The 22,050-nt window shown below is 38.9% G+C and overlaps 1 protein-coding gene across 5 annotated transcripts in view; it reads left to right on the top strand.

Moving 5' to 3' along the window:
* The window catches only part of PCSK5 (proprotein convertase subtilisin/kexin type 5), a 421,805-nt gene that overhangs the window by 192,274 nt on the left and 207,481 nt on the right, over positions 1-22,050 (top strand). The window lies entirely within an intron of this gene.

The following is a 22,050-nucleotide window of genomic DNA, read 5'->3' as shown; positions in this document are numbered from 1 at the left end:
CTTTATTGTGGAGTCATGTGCAAGCATGCCAGTTGGCCCCCGCACTGCTGCCTTGTTGAGGTTTTCATTCTGGTCTGGGAATGTGCCTACGAGTCTCCCAGTGGCCAGAGCTGCCCACTTCTGCGCCCTTTCCCTTCAGAGCACTGAGGCGACTCGACTCCATGAGAACAGTCCTGCCACAGATTCATTCTGGCTGTTTCAAGGTTATATGATGAGCCCAGGAGCAAGGACCACCCACTTACCTTAAATCCTCTTTAATGTAGTCCAATTCTGTGTCTAAAGATCCCTTTGAAAGGTCCCCTTAGGCTATTTGCAATGCATCTCATCTCTTCTTTCTCTAAGCACCAATAGATCAATTTGTCTGAACTCTTTGAAAACCCAAAACAAATCTATATTCTCTCATTCTCGATTTCAAAATCCAAATGCCCCCCAAATGGAAAGTTCCTTTGCAAAATTAACACCAAAACTCAGTTAATGGCAAAGCTTGCCCTGATTTGATTTGAGGCTATTGACAGTCTTTATTTATTGTGAAAATGCCTATATTTCACTGCAGAAATATTAATGCATTTGATTATGAGGTGCTGGCTCAGACCCCATTGGAAGTTCATGTAGTATATGCTGTAGACAAGATATCTGGTAGAAGTTTGAATTGTAAATACATCTGGTGCAAGCAGATTAGAAAAAGGATTGTGGGCCTGCACTCTGAGGTCCTCCTTACAAGACAATCATTACAAAAGAAATTGAAGTAATGATGTTGAGCGTTTTTCCAAAAATAGCCTTGCACCCTTGCCCTAAGGAGGAATGGAAAGACGTAGAACAATAGCAGGTAACAGGAAAAGAATCCAAGAATCTTAACTGTACGCAGGTATTACAGCAAAAAGGTACTTTTTTTCTCAGTACCCAGGTGGCCTCGCAACATTACAGCTGCCTGTCTGTAAGGCAGAGGGCTTACATTAAGGCACATGGACCTTAATAACTCCTTGGACGAGACAGGTAGACCAACACAGGCTTTGGGTATGGGCTGTTTTGTCTTAGTCTATTTGGGCTGCTTTCACAAAATATAAACTACGTAGCTTATCAACAACAAACATTTATTTCGCATAGTTGTTGAGGCTGGGAAATTCGAGATCAAGAAGCCAGGAGGTATCTGGTGAGGACCCCCTTTCTCGATGGCCTCACATAACAGAAGGAAGGGGCATTGCGTATTAGTTTTCAAAATGAACTGGGGGTAGAGGACACAAATATTTCGACCACAGCAGGCGTCATATCATTTGGCTCCCATGAACGTTGGGACTTCTTTCTTTTTGACAAGGTTAAATATTAAACCATTTCAACATCTCTTTTCAAGTGTTAGAAAAAAGTTTGAGTTTAGCAAGGAACTGGCTCTTGTCCTATTAAATTCTCACTTTACAACTTTTTATTAGACTTCTGACAGAAGTCTTGATTAAGTGTCTATGGTTTTAATTTGGTTATTGTAAAGTGGATTTTTTAAAAAAATATGTCATCTTCATTCTGAAATTCTAGATTGTTTTTCCAGAATATTTTCCTGTCCACCAAATATTGGAGGAAAAAAATCAGGAATTCTTCCTGCACTTCCTCCTTCCCCCCACCTCAAAAGGACATAATCTCAAACTTGGCAACCTAGTACCGTAACTGTGGCTCGGTGATACCCAGTTCCTTGAGAGATTACTGCGGCACTAATATTTTTAGTGATTATTTTAAGCACTATTTAAGTTAAAATGAAAAATCCCTACTCTGCTCCTCAAATGGCCCGCTCACTTGGATGAGACCATGCCGGGGCCGGGAACTCTGACAGGCTGCATCTGTTTTCTTTTCCCTTGTGTTACGAGCATTTTTTTAAGATTGATTTTCGCCAAAACTGTGATGGGTGGAAAGAAGGTCCCAAGATACAGTTTACCTGGAAAATCCACTGTATTTTAAGATTTTAAATAGTCTAGTTTGACTGTGGGGCCAAAGTACACGGTAAACCATCTGATAAAATGAACCTTTTCTCCTAACTCCATTGGTTTGTGCTACAGGCGAATCTTTGCCTGTAGTGAACCTGTGAATTAGGGGACAGAGGTCAGAAAACTAAGAATGGGTCAGGCATTGTTGCTATACTAGGATCAGTAAGCAGTGAGCCCCCTAGCATGAGTAAAAAGGATATGGAACTGAGAAATTGTAGCGAGGCTGTCAGATAACAGTGTACCAAGGTTACAGTTGTTCTACGGCTAAGTCTAACCCTGGCAAAGATTCCTTACCCATTCACCCAGCCCCACCCCTGACAACCTCCTTTTATACTAGCGCTTCTCAACAACACTTGAACTGTGGTATTTTGAGCTTCTACCTTCACTCTTACAAGACAAACAGCCTGATCTACAAGGTACTCCCTTGTAAGGGGAGAGAGGAGAGACAGCCACAGCTGGGCTCAGGACACTGCCAGCACTTCAGATAGGCACCCCTGCTCAGGTCACATGACTCAGTGAAGGAGGGTGAGTGTTCAGGTGAAAAGCTGCACATAGGAGCTGCCAGTCCCTAGTTAACTGTGTGTCCCAGCTATCTTTGCACAAGGAGAAATGCATTGTTTCCCCTAATACCACTAGATTACAGAATTTAATCAGGTGAAATGCCCACATCCTCAGCTTCCCCCAGCCTTTGTGTCCCCAGGCGCTTGCCTGCAACAGCCGATTTGCCTGGGTCATAAGAGTGTGGGCCCTACCCAGGATGCATGGCAACCATTGACCTCTCTGCCATTTTAATTCTCCTTGCTGCCCTAAGGTGGGAGCTTGTCCAAAAAACCTTCTTAGGAAACTAAGAGTAAAGAAAACAACCATAGAAACAGATAAGCTTAAATTATCCAGATCTCTTGTCTGGGCTCAGCGAAATATTGGCCATGAATTACCTCGGCTGTGACAGCTACTAGGGCTCCCAGGCCGTCCTTCTCCTGCGGGGTACCTAAGGATTTGTGTTGCAGCAAACTCCTCTGTCACACTCCCTCAGATACTCGGGTGAAAGTGTGCTACTCCCAAGACCGGGAGGATTCTTAGTTCCTCTACAAATCTGCCTCCTTTCCGTTTTTTTTCCTGGGTTGGAACCGTTTTAAGCTCTACAACCATCTCTGACAGCCTAGTCAGAACTTTGCCTTGTCAGTCAATTAGGCAATTTTATTCCTGTTCCCAAACGTGTTTCTCGGGTGTAGAAAGCCCTAAGTCCTTTAGCCTTCTAAAAATCATGAGCAATTTTAGAATAAGAGAAAACACTGTCATCTTAGGTGGGGGCAAACTTTTTGTGTTGGGGTACTCTCATCATATATGTATTGGTTCAAAGGTTTATAATATTTCAAATATTTGGATTTTGTGGACTTTAGGGTAATTTTCTGGTTTTTCACCTGAATGACTAGGGAATATGTAATCATTGATTATGAGGAAACTACCATTTGGTAATGATGTGTCTTTTTTCATAGCTTTAAATCAAAAAGTTCAGATAAAATAAGTGTCTGGGTGCAGTTTTCTTAAATGAAAGAAATGGTGAAACATGACTAATAGTTTTAGATGCGCTACCTAGAAATGTCAAGTCACACTCGTGAGGAGCCTCACGTTTCATTGCTGGTATATATCTCCGGTACGCTGGACCTCTGGGAAGGGGGAAGAATGTTGCTAGCAAATGATGTTTCTTATAAAATGGGTCGTAAAATAAAGTTGAAATAACTGACATTCATAAGTGTTCAGAATCGTAAACTATATTTTTACTGAAAGCTTTCATCATCTGAGTCTGCAACTATGAGCAGAGAAAGGCTAGTTTAGTGGAGCATCTTATATGCCAAATTATCAGCTTTAGCTGAGGAAAGTAAAAATTTTAAGTTCACCAAAGAAAGCTTTTGGCCTTGAATTGCAAATAGTCTGTCATTGGAAAATTGAACAATGTTCAGCAATCACAGAACGTTGTATAGTGAACAGTAAATAAAAGGGAGTGAGTTGGGTAGAAACTACTGAAATTATTGAGGACTTAGAAATAAGATACTGATATGAAGAATCTTTCTTTCACAAATCCTTGTTTTTAAGTGACCCCAAAACCTTTTCCCCAAATTTCATATCTCAGGGGTACAGCGATACCTTCCTTTGAGAATGCCTAACGGATCTTCATCTAAAATTGGAAAATAAATAAATTGGGATGGCAGCTGTTATTCTGTACTAGAAACATTTGTGGTACCTATTAAACGTCCGCTGCCTCCGTTGTGCTATGCAATATATACATATGTGCACACACACTTCTAGGTAGACTTACCTGCTTTCTCATTACCTATCTGTCTCCTCCTATTTCAATTGTCGTGTAACCATGGGTATGTATAAGACATACCATATCCATATATGTAGAACATAGATTATAGAATGGAGAGTGAACATAGTTTTGATAATTTAGACAATTTCTATTATTGTACTACAGATGTTTTATATGGATTATCTTCCAAACGAGGCTTAAATTTGTAGAGACTAAGGATTTTGCCTTACATTCTTTATTTGTGTGTATATAAAAATATCTATTGCACATTTTTAAAAAATTTTAAAGCATCATGCTAAGAGCTAGTGAACTTCAGTAGGGCATAATTCAAATATTTGCAAAATATGTCACTCGTCTTCAAAGCATCTCCTTAGGGACATTCTAGGGAAAATGTACGCTAACAAGTGCATTTCACAAACGCACAAATTCTTTAAGAAAGTCAGCACAATCTTTTGGGGGGCAGGTAGTGGGGAGCGCAGGACTTGGATGAAAATAGAAATGGTCAGCCTCAACAACCCACATGGGAACGTCGGTGCCCTGGCTTTTACCTTGCATGATCCCTAAGCACAGTGTTTGGAACAAGGTCAATCCTAACCAAACATGAAATCAGTCCACCTGTCCAGCCTTCCTGTTTTTTGTACAAGGAAAATGAAGTCAGCAGATTAGTTCAATGTTATATACTAATTCTTTTTACCTTTCAGTGTCTGTCAATGATTAGGGGCATCCCCACATTGCCTCAACTTATCTGTCACCCTGTTTACTTCTCATTCTCTAGAACGGGGCTTACCCTGGGTAAAATAGAGACATGATGTTATTCCCTCCCTTAGCTTCCCAGCGTAGTTCCTCCACCTTTGATCTTTAGAGAAAGGGACACTTGCAGACGTGGAAAGGTCACAGTGTGAAGAATTAAAGACGTGTTGAGCCACAGGACGATTTACACCATATCCTGTTGATTTAAAAAAAAAAAAAAACTATCCCCAAATATTCTCGATACAGTTCTGGTGAGAAGTGAAGTTCTAGGACAGTTGAGAGGAAGTCTGGAATTTTCCACGAGGTGAGTTGAAATCACTCGTTGCAGGGCTCCAAGCCCTAGAACTAGCCATCTTGAAGGGAGTCCACATAAGGACTTGACAGACCTAAACATTTCTAAATATTGGGGTTAGCATCTTAGCCCTGCTAGCTTATAAACTATTTTATCGTATTTGTTTTGTTTTCATTAAAAACACATTTTGGTATAAAATGTTCCATTACAATTTCTCCCAGGAGCCACATCCAGCTGTGTGAGATGTTGCAGTGGGCAGGCACACACACGCATTTGCTCTTGAGGTAAAATAGCAGAGTGTCAACATCCCAAGTCTTGTCTTTTAGGAGAGTTTTCTTTATTTCATCAATACTTTTTTGCTTTAAGTACATGTACGAATAGTGAGAATAGAGGCATGTATGCCCAGGTTCTGTATCAGTACAAGGGTAAAGAAGTTATCACACACACATTTCCTTTCACCTACTCTTAGAGTTTAATGATGTTGTAGGTTGGCCTTAGAATTTGGTTAAGATTTCTGGCATGAATGGTCGGGATATATAGCTTGAGGAGAATTAAAAAGTAATCAGGGAGGAGAGCTGAAAAGGTTTGTGAGGTAAAAACACACATTTCCACTTGAGGCCGAGCGGACAGAGAAGGGATGTACTGTCCTGGAATATTCCCTATAGTGAAATAATTGTAACCAGACCCACAGAGCAGTTACCACGGGCCTTCCGCCAGGACTGTGCATGAAAATAGCTTTGTTATGTCTACATACACACAGACAATACACTGTGTCCTCTAACACTTTTCAAGTTCAAGTTATTTAGAAGCCAATTTTCACTGGACTCAACTTTGTACCTTAACTAATGGTTTAAAACAATGCAGCTTCCAAAGGTGCCCTGTATTACTGGAAAAGCCCAGGTCAACAAACTCATTCACCTTGTATTATCTTGAGATTTAGCCAGTGTTTTTCTTCTCCCTGAGATGATAAGACTGATGTGTAGTTGAGTTGCCTGGGGACTGAACGGAGGACAGACTTATTAGGTCATTGTTATCTGCCTCTTTTTGCTTAGCTGTAGTTTTAAAAATAGATTTTTTTTCACTGAGAGTATTTTGCTGTTATTACTGTAATAATAATTATTTCTTAAGAAGAGTAATTGTCAGTTTTTTGCAATCCCCAGAGTTTTTCCTTGTATAGCTGGTCAAATATCATTTTCAGGTGTTCTATGTTATATGTTAGAAATGTCTCATGCAATAAATTTCTAATTTGTGACTCAACATAAGCAGAAATTCTTAAAATAGGGGTGGGGGTGGAAAAGATCTTTACAATGTCCTCTGGGATGTAATTAAATTCATCGTGATTATATCATTATCTATGATAAGCCACCCTCTCTACTACCTTGACAAGAATGCTACCTCAAAGAACAGCATACCTGAGAATTAAATAAACAATGATTCCACTCAGAAAATACAAAGTAGGAAGCTTCTCCCAATTTAAGTCCAATAAAAAAACAAAGTAGGTGTGTAAGAAGGGATTTTGGAGGGAAAGTCCTAATCCCATCTCATTTTTCTCATCTCTGAAAGGTGTACGAAGAGAATATGGTTTTGCTAGCATAAGCCTTAGATGGAATCATTCATTCACAAGACATGTATCAATGTTTAGTTCCCATGCTACCCACTGGGAATTGATTGGTGGATTGGCAGATATAGAACTTTCATCCTATTTGGTGAGGCAGTCTGTAAAAAGGCAAATGATAAGTACTAAGAAAAACATAAACAGAGTAATAGAGCTAGTTTATGTAGAGTGGTTGAGGAAAGACCTCGTGGAGAAAGTGCCATTTTAGCTGAGGTCTGAAATGTGAGGGACATTGTGAGGAACTGGACTGAGCCTTCAGGGAGAGGGAGGAGCGAAGTGGGAAGACCACACAGTTGGAACAAGAGTACTGGACTTGAGAAACAGGAAGGTATGTACAACTAGTGTGAGTTGAGGGGTTGGAAAAGTCCAGGTCACATAGGGTATCATAGTTAGTAAGCATGATAGGGATCTGTGAAGTCTTTGAAGGAGGGAGATGAGACTTGGTTAATTTTTCCTAATTTTTTAATCCACATCTGAGGATATTTTTATTGATTTTAGAGAGAGAGAAACATCGATGTGAGATAGAGACATCCATTGGCTTCCCCCTCCATGTTCCCTGACTGGGGATCGAACCCACAACCTAGGTTATGTGCCCTGATCAGGGACTGAACCTGAAACATTTTGGTGCATGGGGCCATGCTCCAACTCACTGAGCCATCCAGCCAGGGCAACTTGATTAAATTTTTTAAAGACCATTCCAGCTTCTCCTTGGAGAAGTACTGGTATGGAAGCAAGGCAGATAAACCACTTGGGAAGCTAGTTCCAGAGAGGTTAGGGAAGCCTGGTCAAGGTGATGGTAATGGGATAGAGAGAAGTGGAGAGATCTGATGCCCATTTTTCAGGTACAGCAATCAGGGAATCAATAGGTGTGCCTTAAGGGAAAGGAAAAACTCAAGGCTGAGTTCTAGTTTCTTAGCTGAATTCCTGGGTAGATTGTGGACCATTTTTTTAAATAGATACCTTTTGTTCTTCCCATGGGCTTCTGAGAATTAAAAGAAGTGTAACTAAATGGGACGGGACCCCTGGGCCGACAATTACTGACGGTGCTTTGGTTGTGCTCGCCCAGCAGTTTGTTTAATGAATCCTTAGAAAAATCACTGAGATTGTGATTGCTGCAAATGACTGTAACCGTTTGTTTTTATTTAATTATTGTTCAAGTACCGTTGTCTCCATTTCCCCCTCACCACTCCCCGCCGCCCCATCCCTCCCCGCCTCCTACCCTCTATCCTACTGCCTTTGGCTTTATCCAGTTTACATTTTTTTAAAAAAAATAGAAATAAATAAAGCTATGGATTCATTTACATTATAAGTTGCTCATCTACTGCCATGTCCTTTAAATAGGGTGTTAATAGCAAATTAACCTTTATGTAGTTTTACCCCATAAAATTACGTAGAAAAATCCACTTAGTGGGTTTACAAGAAGTATGTAAAATTTAGTCTCTTGAGGGTTCGTGCACTTTATTTATTGCCAGGGACGTTTTGTTCTTGATAGTGTCTATGGGAACACCCCAAATACTATCAAATATAATTTTCCTTGCTCAGAATAAGAGACGCTGACTTTTCTCAGGGTCCATTATAGTTCCACATCCTAGCCTGCTTCTTAATTACTTCAATCAAAAGATATGTCAGTCCATCTCTGCAAAATGACTTATGTGGCTTCAACAAATATCCCTGTCTTTGTATTTGAAGGTTCTCAGGTGTATTCCCAGGCTCTGTATTGAAACTCAGTTAAAATTCCAACCTATTTTCATACCAAGGGGTGTCCGGCTGAACTTTGAGTCAGTCTTCCTATGCCCACATTGCCTTGACCTGTAAACTTTTACTTCGAGGACATTTTTGTGTCATTTGTTCAGAAGAATGTAATTGTTCCTAGTTACATTAGAATGTAGTTTTTGTTTTTAGCTGATTCCAGCATTCTTTTATTTCTCCCTAACAGTTTTTAATCACAATACATTTTCCCATCAGCAGGAGAGAAGTCAATAAGAGAAATATAAATGACAGTTTGGAAAGCATGTCACTTCACTAGCATATAAGACTTATTCAGCCTGACATCAAGAAGTTGATTATGGCATTTGAGGCGTCAAATGCTCCAAGCAACAAATTTATAGTGAAATAAACTGATACCTGGAATAGAACATACAGCACAAAAGAAAGACATTCTGTGTTTAGATGACTGGGTTATTTCTTACCATCTTGGATGATGTTTTCATTTCTCTATTCATGATGATTCTGAATCTTATTAAGTAACCATATGTGCAACTAAGATGAAGTAAACTTTTATACTCTTTGCTCATCCCAGAAAAACAATATGCCTGTGAAGCCTGGTAGTGTCGTTCTAACCAATAAAGACCATAGCACATGGCTGTGACTTCCGATGGATGAGACAAAAAGATTCTTCTTGCCATTGGCCCTCGAACCGAGTGTGGGAACAGTGCTTCAGGGTGCAAAGTGGTAAAGTAGAAAGTAGAAATGATGACATAAACCAAACAGTAGCCCGCTTTCACTGAACGCTCTCTCTGTGCCAAACACTGAGCTGCGTGCTTTCGTCAGTTACCTCATTTAATCCTCACATCAGCGCTATAATGTAGTCACTTTCACCGTGTGTCAGATGTGGAAGGTGAGGCGTGCAAATTTGCACAGGGAGTAAGTAAATTATAGATCCGGAAGATGAACTAAGGCAGTGTGACATCAGGGGCCACCATCACACTACATCATCTTTCTCTTAAGAGCTATAGAAAGTCGTAGTTAATTACAAATAGGTGCTATGAAGTACCAGGGCCATGAGGATGGAGAAAGGTGACAAACTGTTGAACAGGGATGATTTAGGAAGATTTGACAGAAGAAGGATCTATATTTTAAAGATGCTTTTTCAAATTTTCATTGTGTATGAGTCATACAAAAGGGTCTTGTTGAAAAGTGCATATTTCAAAGCCCTCAACATAATTTGGGGATTTAATTGCAAGTAGCCCGCAGGTCACAGCTAGAAACTGCCTTAGACTTCACGCTGTCGAGAGTGGGTATGCAGCGCCAAGAACAATGGCACAAAGTAGGCAATCAAATATTTACCTGATGAACGAGTAAATAAACGCAGGGAAGGAACTGCCCCTTTGGTATTCAAAAGTATGGCTAGCTATTCAGGTAGCTGTACTTTGTAATTAGTGGGGAATACACTAACAAGGTTAGTCTTAACTCTAAATGTTGATTGCTTCATTCAAGAAATACTTATTGAGTCATGCTTGTTACTCTCATTTCTTTATTTTGAAATAGACCTTTTCACATCCTTGAAATTGTAATACATCTTCCGGTCCTAGTTGCAGTCTTTAGCATCCTAGTTCTGGTGTCATTCAGTGTGTCTCTGGCTCTGTGCTTAGATTAGAATGCATCTATGAGCAAAACATGCGTGTTCCATGCCAGGGCGGCCAGGAGTGGTCATGCAGGTTGAACATAAATGTATGTGTGCTTTGAACCTGCCTCCAACAGAGCATATGTCCCAGTTAAGGCAGGCACAGATGAGTGATATTACACCTGAAGGGGGGTGCGATGAAAGAAAAAAATAAAAGAGGGTGATAATTGTGATAGAAAGTGGTGGTGGGGTGAGGGTCGGAAAGGTAGGAAATGACAGGTAGGAGAAGTGTAAGGCTATCATTAATAAAATAACAACATTTTGGCTGAAACTGGATTCATATATATATATATGATCCAACTTACATGTGATTTTTCTGGGTTTTTACCGAGTTATTATTTGGTCACAACATTAACCGAGTTTCATCTCTTTTCGCCCGGTAAATTCCTGCAATCATGGACGAGCCTTAGGTATAATAAAAGGCCAAATGAAAAGGAGGAAAGCCTGAATGAGCCATAATTTTTTTTATTCCTACAACAAATTTAGGAGCATGCTTGTATATGATTGAAAACTGGATAGATATCACCTCAAAGATGAAAACTGTTCATCCTGTCAAAAAGAATCCAATGAAAACCTTATTTTTCTATCTTTAGTAGGTACTCTAGTTTAATCTGAAAAACTCGGTACACAACCAAGGAATGCTGGGAGGAGGAAGGAGAATTGAGTGAAATTTAAGATAGGCTTTCCGAACAGTCTGCCTGTTATTTCGCTATTGGAAACTTTTACAGCCGACTTGAAAGGATATTGTAGAGAGCTTCCTGGGGAGAGCATGATATGGGAGTGATCATATTAGTCATGCTGAATTCTTATGCGTAGCTCTGAATTTAGGTGCCATTGGAGTTGACATCTAATAGCCTCATTTTCCATAGCAGATGTATTCAATTTGGTAATTGTCATTGTGCTAAAACTCTCAATTACATGTGATACCTTACCTGGAATATAAAATAATTGTTTTCAGTTTGTCTGCAAAACCGTAACATTGGAAGGTTGCCCAGAGACCATCTGGTCTATGGAGAAGCTGTTGAGTGAGAGAGTTCAAGGGTCGCCAGGCAAAGAATAATAATGGTAATAGAATGTAGATTATTTTAAAAATGAAAGTGTATTTTGTAGTTTTCTTTTTTTAAATGTTAAAGCAGCTTGTTTGAAAACCGTGTTCTATTTTACTATTAAATTTCCTGAATCGTGTGAAATGATGCTGTCGTTATTTGCCCAAATTAAAAGTTACTATCTTCCATTGACTAACAAATTTAAAAAGAATGTGCTAGTCTTTGAAATTCAGAGGTCGAGATCCTCTTTCATCCTATCGGTGCTTGCGAACAACACACTACTTCTGTTTGCCACTAACTTCTTGGAAGCAGATAAATAACACTGGGATATCCTGAGACAAGCAATCTCATAACCAATAATACTGTTAGCTTCAAAGCTTCTCAAAAGGGCATGAATCCTCTAAAGATCACCTGCTACTTATTTACATTGTTAATGTTTTTATCAGTATATAATACTCATTATATTGCCTGTTGGCCATAGATTACAAATATTTTATCTATTTGTCATTTGCTTACAAGCTGTCTTCATACTGTTTTGACATAGAGAACTTTTTTCTTTACTTTTAATTATTATTTAGCCAAATATATTTGTCCATTATAAATTCTTCAGGTAGTCATACCTCATCTTTTGGTACCTCCCGGAGAATTTTTTTTTTAAATTTTTTTTTATTGTTATTCAATTACAGTTGTATGCCTTTTCTCCCCGTCCCTCCACCCCACCCCAGCTGAACCCACCTCCCTCCCCCCTCTCCACCCTCCCCCTTGGTTTTGTCCATGTGTCCTTTATAGTAGTTCCTGTAATCCCCTCTACCCACTGTCCCCGCCCCCACCTTTGACCTCCCGGAGAATTTTATGTATGCTGATGAAAACTATGTATGCTTTCTCCCTAAAATGAGCGCAAATTTTGCTATAATCTATAAACCTCATGGGGTTAAGAAGCCTTAGGTTACAAAGTCTTCAAAATCTCTTAATTACCAAGTAACATTTTCATCTCAGGTTTTCTCCTCTCATTTTTCAACGTTAACGTCTAACCAACTAACATTTATTTTCATGTTCAGTGTGAAGATCTAAATTGTATTTTTATAGGGGTCCCACTTGCCCAGTGTTGTTTGTTAAGTAACTTCCTCCAGAAACATTTCAAGTTGTTGCATTTCTGAAGGTCTCTTCTAGAGTTTTCTGTACTATTAATCTGTCTATTCTTTTAACATTACAGTATCACTCCACTTTCTAAACATTTTTTTAAACACTCTTGCCTGTTCATTTTTCCAGATAAAATTTAGAAACATTTTGCCACATTCTAAAAACCAGCCCAGGGACAATTTAGGGCAATTGTATGAATCTTGGGTTTTTTATAATAGTTGGTTTTCCTTCAAGAAAATCTATCTCTGGCCTAAAAAGTTTTAGGCGTATCTTTAGTTCTATACCTTTAGGTTTAGATTTATTTTTTTGAACTAGTAAATGTCTGCTTGTTTTGCTATTTCCATTATGCCTTTAATTGGTTATTGTATATTTACACCAGAGCTATGTTTGTATGTTTTTCTTATCCCTCGTCTCTTTAATTCACACTGTGCTATAACTCATTGTCTTGTTTGTTTTTTGGAATATATTTGGCACCTGACGATAGTAATATTTGCCTGTGTTCATCTGAATGTTTTTCATGTTCTTATTGGAAGGTGGTACAAATTGGTCATTGTAAGTTCGTGTTTTGGAACAGGCAGACTTCAGTCTCAGTCCTGCCTCTGTGCCATTACTACCCTGATAGCCTTGAACAAAGGAAATTTTGTTGCCTAATTTTGTTGAGCTTCAGTTCCTCTATCCGAAATCTGGGGTAACAATCTAGAATCACCAGATTGTTGCTAGGGCTAAATGACTTTAGACATATGAAATGTATTAAAAATAAAATGTCACTTCTATTATATTAGCCAACCATTCAGAACTGTTAAGTATCAAGAATGAGAGTAAACTTTCCTGTGTAGGTCCTGAGTCCCTCAAGATTTTCTTTGAACCTTTTGTTTCACTTTTTATTGATGCTCGCTTTTCCATGTTGAACCTATGAAGCATTTTTGGTTTTATAAAGGTTTGTTAGGAATCTGTTTTGGGTATTTTCTGTTGAGATCTGTTGAGTATCTGTTGAGATGAATAGTTTCTCATAATAAAATTGTTGATATGATTTATTAGAATAATAGATTTCTTATTCTGTTTATACTCAATTAAATTTATTCAATATGCTGTTGATTTAGTTTTAGAAAACTTCATTTTATGCCTTTGGGTTTATCTTCCTGAGTAATATTTTTAGGTTTCTTTACTGAATAATATATGTGTGTTTGTTCTATATTATTGTTACAGCGCTAGCTAACATTAATTGTGTACTTACGGCAGCTGAACAGCATCTTTTAAATTTTCTTTATGGTTTATTTCATTTATTTCTCATGTATAACATAGCACATATAGTAAATGAAGAGTCAGCCTCTGAACCCTGATTGGTTTGACCTTGAAACTGATCCCTGTCTGCCAGTTTTGGGAATCAGGTGATGTGAAATTCACTCTGCACCTTTTCTCGGGAGACTCTTGGGGTCACTTTCCTTATAAATTTGAGGGAAATCATGTGGCCCTCATGCCTTTTGAGAGGTAATTCTGTGATGAATTTTTTTAATTTTAATTTTTTCATTTATAGTCTCCGGAACCATGTTCATTTCATAAGATTTTCAAATTTATTGGCCAATTATTATGTATAGTTTTATATATAAGTATAATATAATTATATTTAATGCAGTTGTTTTTTCATTATATTTCACTGATTATGCTATTACAGTTGTCCCAATTTTTGCACCTTTGCCCCCCTCCACCGAGCACCCCCCACTCCCACAGGCAATCCCCACAGCTTTGTTCATGTCCATGTGTCATCTGTGTAAGTTCTTCGGCTACTCCACTTCCTATACTGTACTTTATATCCCATTGGCTATTCCGTGATTACCAATTTGTACTTCTTACTCCCCCCACCTCTTCACCCAGTCCCCCAAAACACCTTCCCATCTGGCAACAATCAAATAGTTATATAGATACAGTTTAGGTTTAGATTTCCTAATAGTATAAATTCCTTTTATTGGTTTTTATGACTGCTTTAATATTTAGAATTTATGTCATTGATATTCTTCTTTTTGTTTACTTCATTAGGTATTTTTATTTTTCAAAAGGTCAGTTCTTGTATTTGTTGATGAGTAATACTGTTTTTTCCATTTGTTCTTAATGAGATTTTGTCCAAAAAAAGTCTCACTAATATCTTTCCTGTGTTCTTTAAGATAACTCTTTGTTCTTTTATGAATGTCGTTCATTGAATCATGGTTTGCTTATTTTTCCTTTTACACTAATACAGTGTTTAAAAGATGTGCCTTTACCTCTGAACACACTTGTGTCTGTGATTATTTTCTGATGATGTTTTGGCTTCCTTTTGATACAATAACAATTGAGAATAGTCCTTTTAAGTGTTTAACAAACTTTATTGAGATTTATTATTGACTTTTATTTGTCTACTTCATTGTGGTCAGATTAGAAGGTGAGATCATCAGCCCCACTGGTGGTTTGTGAGGTGTTGTTATTCCTGGGGGCAATTGATGAGATTTCCTTTTGGACCACTGCATCTTCAACTTTTCTTTCAAAACTCTTGTGTTGACGCATGAATTCTGTTTTAAAAAACTACTCCTTGTAGGGCGTGTAATATTATTAAATTATATCTATTATGTAAACAATCTGTATTTTTTTCTCCTGAAATAAATGGATTAAACTATCTAAATGCTAGTGTGGTTCTACCAGTCTTTGACCTCCACATTTTGATGCACAAATGTCCTGCAGTTAGATGTTTATTTTAGATAGCGTTCTTATCTTTCAGCCAAATTGTACCTCTTTGCCTTTACAGTGTTTTGTGTCTCAGATGGTATGTTTGCAACCAACTGTGCCGTTCACGCGTTTCTGTTGTGTTGTGGGAACGTGTATGTACACTTATATTTTTAGTTTGAATAGGTCTTGTCTTTAGGTAAAACGTTTATTTTTAAGTAATTTTGATAACTTTAAAATGTGCATTTTAAAAAATAAAGCTGATATTTAAAAATAAATATATATTCTAAAAAGGGAGTTATCCACATTGACAACTTGCTATATAAGCTTGGCTTACATTTACTTTCTGTCCCTATTTATACTTACTTCTCTGTCTTTAACACTATAATCAGGACTTATACAACTATTTTAGTTAATTTATTTCTCATCATTATTTTTCTTTTATTTTCTGAAGAATTGTGCCAGAGCATTTATTAAATCTTAACTCTATTCTTAATCTATTTTAGAGCCATCAGGAGGTTTTTCAGAACAACTACACATTCTAGGGTTTTTAAATTCGACTTATTTATTCACCTACTGAAATAGATCTTTAAACTATTTGCTTCGTTTTGTTTTTCAGAGTGTGTGATTGTGGAGAGATGGATTAGTATACTTTCTCAGGCCTGCAGATCTGGGTCTTCTGCATTTATTCACAAAGGACAAGGAACTTAGTAAAAAATTCTTGGGTTCGTTTCTGTTCTTTCATTGTCTGCTAAAATTAGCTTTGCAAAGAATGTCTTAAGACAGAAATCCTATTTTGTTTTTTTTAACCCTAAAATGCAGCTTTTAGGATATTTTTTCTTTGTAATGAAAATATATGTATTTAAGGATGAGTCTAGGGGATGGAACTTTTAATACTTCCTGAAACATATTGAGTCCTTTCAGCCTACCTCAGACATTTTGAGTCAAATGTGATTTTGATTATTAACGAAGTCCACCATGACACCTCGGAGCTTGGGCCCTGGATCAGACAGACTTAGCTTCAAAGCCCTGTTCTGGTTCTCACTGTTAGGACTTTGGGAAGGACATTTAACCTTTCTAAGCTTTAGTTTCTACATCTGTAAAAAGGGAATAATAATGTCATGTACCTCGTGGGATTTTTTTCCATTAAGTGAATGCACTACGTAAGGCACCCAGTAGAGCTCCCCATGAGTAAATAGGAGAGACTCAGTAAATGGGAGTCCTTGGAGAAAGACAAACCTAGTGTCCTAAAGTGGGTTGCAGTTTTTTGTCCTCCAGATCTATCGTCTTATCTTTCCTTGTCATCTCTTAATTATTTTCCTACAAAAATATGCAGGAAGTTCTCACATCTTCCACACCATTGGCTCAATATTGTACAATATCAGTCCCACAACGTCCATGCCAGCTTACTCCCTCCAATGCAAACATTGTTTTTCCTAATACCACCCTACAGTTCTTGTAGCCCTCCTTTCTCTCACTTTCTATTTTGACATCTCAACTTGCTTTATCTATTAACTTACTACTTTTTTATGCATTCTCTTTTCCAGAGGCTCCCCATTATTGTTGTTTTTCTTCTCTGCTTTCTTCTCTTTTTCTTTCTCCTCTTTTTTCCTCCTGACCCTTGTACTCTCCTTTTGTTTTCCCCTTCTTCCCTTTCTCCCTTTGTTTCCATTCTTTGCTTTTTTATTTTTTAATATATTTTATTGATTATACTATTATAGTTGTCCCATTTTTACCCCCTTTTTCCCCTCTGCCCTGCACCCTCCCTCCCACCCACTCCCCCCCCCCCCCACTTAGTTCATGTCCATGTATCATAAGTTCTTCGGCTTCTCCATTTCCTACATCATTCTTACCCTCCCCCTGTCTATTTTCTGCCTATCCTTTATGCTTCTTATTCTCTGTACCTTTTCCCCATTCTGCCCCCTCCCGCTCCCCTGCTGATAACCCTCCATGTGATCTCCATTTCTGTGGTTCTGTTCCTGTTCTAGTTGCTTCCTTGGTTTGTTTTTGTTTTTCTAGGTTCATTTGTTCCTAGTTGTAAGTTTGTTATCATTTTACTGTTTCATATTTGTGATAATCCTTTTCTTACATAAGTCCCTTTAACATTTCATATAATAAGGGCTTGGTGATGATGAACTCCTTTATCTTGACCTTATCTGGGAAGCACTTTATCTGCCCTTCCATTCTAAATGATAGCTTTGCTGGATAGAGTGATTTTGGATGTAGGTCCTTGCCTTTCATGACTTTGAATACTTCTTTCCAGCCCCTTAAGGTTTCTTTTGAGAAATCAGCTGGTAGTGTTATGGGAACTCCTTTGTAGGTAACTCTCTCCTTTTCTTTTGCTGCTTTTAAGATTCTCTCCTCTTTAATCTTGGGTAACTTAATTATGATGTGCCTTGGTGTGTGCTTCTTTGGATCCAACTTCTTTGGGACTCTCTGAGCTTCCTGGACTTCCTGGAAGTCTATTTCCTTCCAGACTTCCAGATTGGAGAAGTTCTCCTTCACTATTTTTTCAAATAAGTTTTCAATTTCTTGCTCTTCCTCTTCTCCTTCTGGCACCCCTATGGTTCAGATGTTGGAACGTTTGTCCCATAGGTTCCTAAGCTTCTCCTCCTTTTTTTGAATTCTTGTTTCATCTTCCTGTTTGGTTGACTATTTCTTCCTTCTACTCCAAATAGTTAATTTGAGTCCCAGTTTCCTTCTCTTCACTGTTGGTTCCCTGTACATTTGTCTTCATTTCATTTTTCAAAGCCTTCACTTTTTCCTCCATTTTGCAACCATACTCAACCATTTCTGTTAGCATCCCTATTACCAGTGTTTTGAACTCTGTACCTGATAAGTTGTCTATCTCTTCATCGCATAGTTCTGTTTTTGGAGCTTTGATCTGTTCTCTCATTCAGGCCGTATCTTTTTTTTTGTTTCAGTGCACCTGTTACATAGTAAGGGGGCAGAGCCTTAGGTATTCGCCAGAGTGGGGAAACCCATGTCACTGCATTGTGGTGCTGTATGTGGGGGAGGGGACAGAGAGGGAACAGTGACGCTTACTCAGCTCTCACCCTGCTCCCCCACTACCTATAAGCAAATTGGGCCCTTCTGGGCTGATTCCTGGGTGGATGGGTTATGTATGTTCTAGGACCCCGCGGGTCTCTCCAATGAACTCTCCTGTGGGGCTGGGAGTTTCTCCTGCTGCCACAACCCCCATAGGTTTTTACTGCCAGAGGTTTTGAGGCTTTATTTCCTTGCACTGGAACCCTGGGCTCTGTGGATCTCTCTGGCTCCCCTGTTGTTTTTCCCAGCTATCTGCACGTAACTGGGACTGTGTGGTGCACGAGCTACCACCTTGCCACACATCCTCTCCCCCTGGCTGCCTGTCTCCACCCCTTCTGCTGGTCTGGATGAATGTTTCTTCTTTAACTCCTTGGTTGTCAGACTTCCATACAGTTTGATTTTCTGGCAGTTCTGGTTATTTTTTATTTTTAAATTTGTTGTCCATCTTTTGGTTGTGTGAGAAGGGAAAGTGTATCTACCTAGGCCTCCATCTTGCTTTTTAATTTTTTTAGTTATTCATTCTCAGTGAGAAAGTCTGGCTTCATAAACAGTGTGGTTCTGGCCCTGCTCTGCTTAACATCCAAGCACAGATCTATTCACATCTGCCATTGAAGGGGTGGGGGTGGTGGGCGGAACCCCAGTCCTTCCAAAGTGAGTGTGCTGGGTGAGGATGGTAGCATTTCCTGCCCTACCATCAAAGCCGGAGGATTGATGCCAGTCCCTACAAGCACTGCTAACCCGACTCTTCCCTGGTGGCCCCTCTAGTACAAGACGGTGGAGGAGTTGGTCAGAGCTAGAGCTCTGCAGTCAGACTGCCTGCGGCCGGTTTCAGCTCCTGCTAGTGATGTGACCGTGAGTGGGATCATCAAACCGTCTGTGCTTTGATGGTCTTTATTTTGGTAATAAGAGTAGTAATAGTACCCATCTCACAAGATTTTCACATGAAAAATAAATGAAATAATGAACATAGAGTACTTATCACAGTATACATGGTACACAGTGAGCCATCACTAAATGCTGTCTAATACTCTGAACTTTTGAAGATACATCTTTTAGGAATTGTGCTCAGTTGTGAGAAAGTGTGGCTGGTACAACAGGAAATCCACAAGTCAAGGTATTGGTTCAGAAGCTCAAGGCTATCAATGCCAGCAACTATGGCATTCTCCTTATCTTTTCCTGTTGGCTGCTGCAGCTCCAGCCATCATATCCATGTTCAGGTAACAGGAGGAAGGAAAGAATGAAGGAGGATTAGGTGATGCCTAAAGCAATAAAGCAGAGGCTTTCTCCAAGGTGCCCACAAGAGTCCCACGTATGATGTATTCGTCAGAACTCTGTCTCTTTTGCAAGGCTCATCATTATCAGGGTGTCAGGGAAAACATGACTTTGGCATCCCAACAAATAGAGTAGGAGAGACAATGAAAAAGAAAGCTGGAATTTGCTCCCTATTTCCTGGCTAGTGTCCGGGGGTTGAGAACCTACAAACAGGGACAGGGGAGATGTCAGAGTTAATATGTGGGCTGCCTTGAAAATATAAGAGCGCTTGTCCAGTAGAGAATTATGTGTCTGCTTTTTTAGCCCATGAATATCTTAGGTCTTTAATTCAGGAGACAGAGAAATAGAGCTGAGGGGGATATTTTGGGGGGTGGGGGCATTGTTAATTCTACCCCCACCCCTTATTTCCTTTAAGTGCTAATCTGGCCTTGTTTTCTTAATGTAAAGTATGGCACAGTTAAAAATTATTTCCTTATTCCAGTCACATCAGCCATAGGGTTATTTGAAATATCTCCAAAATTTTTGTAGTCAGTTCCTGTTCATCTTAGTCAATCTGTCCGTGCGTGTGCGTGTGTGCATATAGCGTGTAATTTTTAAAAACTTTTTTGTTACTATTGATGTCTAATTAGGAAGACTATTAGGAGTTAACATAATAAGCCAGGAGTTTCTACAATAGAATAGCATTTACCTAAAATTCTAGAATGCAAGATGTTCAGTGATTTTCATTAAAAAGTTTAAAATTAAGGCAGGATGTTGAAAATCCTTATTAAAAAATACACTTTGATAAGTGTGTAGAAAAGCATTATTTTAATTCTTTGTATAATTTTAAAAAAGAAAAATGCTGTAAAGTAATTTAGAATAATAGTAATAACAGAGATGCAACCAACTATTTTTATTGCCTATGCAGGGATTCAGCTGCTGGGTTTTGAGGTGAGAACTCTGTAAATCCCTGAACTGTGTAGAAAAGTTTAAAGAACAGTTCCACCCAGCGGTTCAGTGAGGTGGTTAGGTATGCTCAAAATCCTCGTTCTAATGTGTATTTGGTGCTATACAGCACTCCACTATCAAACCAAGGAACATTTCCCCACCCTCTGCATCCCCTCAATGGCCAGCCATCAAGAGGGAATATCTGCCCACAAATAGAGAGGATTTGTTACAATGGGTACAAATGGGTTCTTCCTCGGTCAGCTTTCTGCCCATGCCACTGGCTTGCTAAAACCAATCTTTCTGACAGATCTTGGTAGCATTATTATTTCACTAAGCAGAAATATACCACGGAGTTGAAAATGCTATTTTGTTCATCTATTACAGAAGCTAAAAAACGTACTACTGAAATTTAGGAGCATAGAAGAAAGCTAATTAAAATGGGCATTCATCAAATGGTCCTTCTGGATTCTGGGATGAGGGGTCGGTCATCTCAATAAATCATAATGACTGTGCTCTTTGAGAGCCTGTCTTGTACCTGGCACTTTATATTCATTACCTGAAATTCATGCAGCCACCCTGCAGAATGTGCCTCCACATTTCAGTTTTAAAAAAGTGAGTCCCAGAGAGGTTCGGTAATTGTCCAGGGTTATAGGTAAGTAGGTCATGATTTACCCGAAATCTTCCCATCTCTGACACACAATTTACACCATCCTCATGTGATTAGAGAATACATTTATTATTGTTTTCAGAACAAATGTAAATTGGAAATAGAAACAATGGGGGTGACAATGTCTTCTTGCAGGCTCAGGTCGGTTAGCTTGAAATTGCATGTTTATTCATGCCAAGTGCTGGACAGCCTACACAAAAACAGCAGCAAAGGGAAAGTGAGCACCATCGTCTGGCTTTTCCTGGACTTGGGTTTTCCCGCTGCTTGACTGGGATAAGCTTAGGGAGGAAGCTCTCATATGCTTACATTTTGTCTACTTCAAAAGATGGCAAAGCTTGGGGGAGACATAAGGGTCAGGTTCACATTCCAAATTGTGGGTTACATAAAGAGAGAGAGGACTTTAGAGTGGCCAGAATTTGGTATCTCAGAGCGATGCTGTTGGAGGAGATTGAGGGTTCAGGAGAGCTGGTGGAAACTTTCATTGTTGTGAATTGATTTCAGGGCATGTGATCTCAAGTTAGTGTACCTCTGTCTGCCATTCACCAAATTTTATTCCACAAGAGTTTACATAGGAAAGTACTTCAAGGAAATCATTATTGAGCTTGCAAACAAAGTATCGTTTGTTTGTAAGGCTGATGTCTTTTAGGTATAGTAGCAAATCCTGCAGTTAAGTCAGGATTCGTGAAGAAAAGAAGGCACTTGAGTTTCAGTGGCAGAAATGTTCTTTGTAAATTAGAGGCTGTCTTCTCTTAAGTGGGTTTAGAGACCAAATTTCTATACCTTTGGTTTATACTAAATTCAGGGAATTGGTGAGTGGTTTCATAAGAGAATGTAATAAAAATTTGACGTGGGCGGTCACAAACCAATTTTCTCTTCCCTTTTTTCATTTCCACTTTGGTCCGCGTGTGGACGAGTTCTAAC

This window comes from Desmodus rotundus, chromosome 1 (genome assembly GCF_022682495.2).
Source record: "Desmodus rotundus isolate HL8 chromosome 1, HLdesRot8A.1, whole genome shotgun sequence".
Lineage (NCBI taxonomy): Eukaryota > Metazoa > Chordata > Mammalia > Chiroptera > Phyllostomidae > Desmodus > Desmodus rotundus.
The sequence above is the reverse complement of the archived record's forward strand: the minus strand, read 5'-3'. Positions and strand labels throughout refer to the sequence as shown.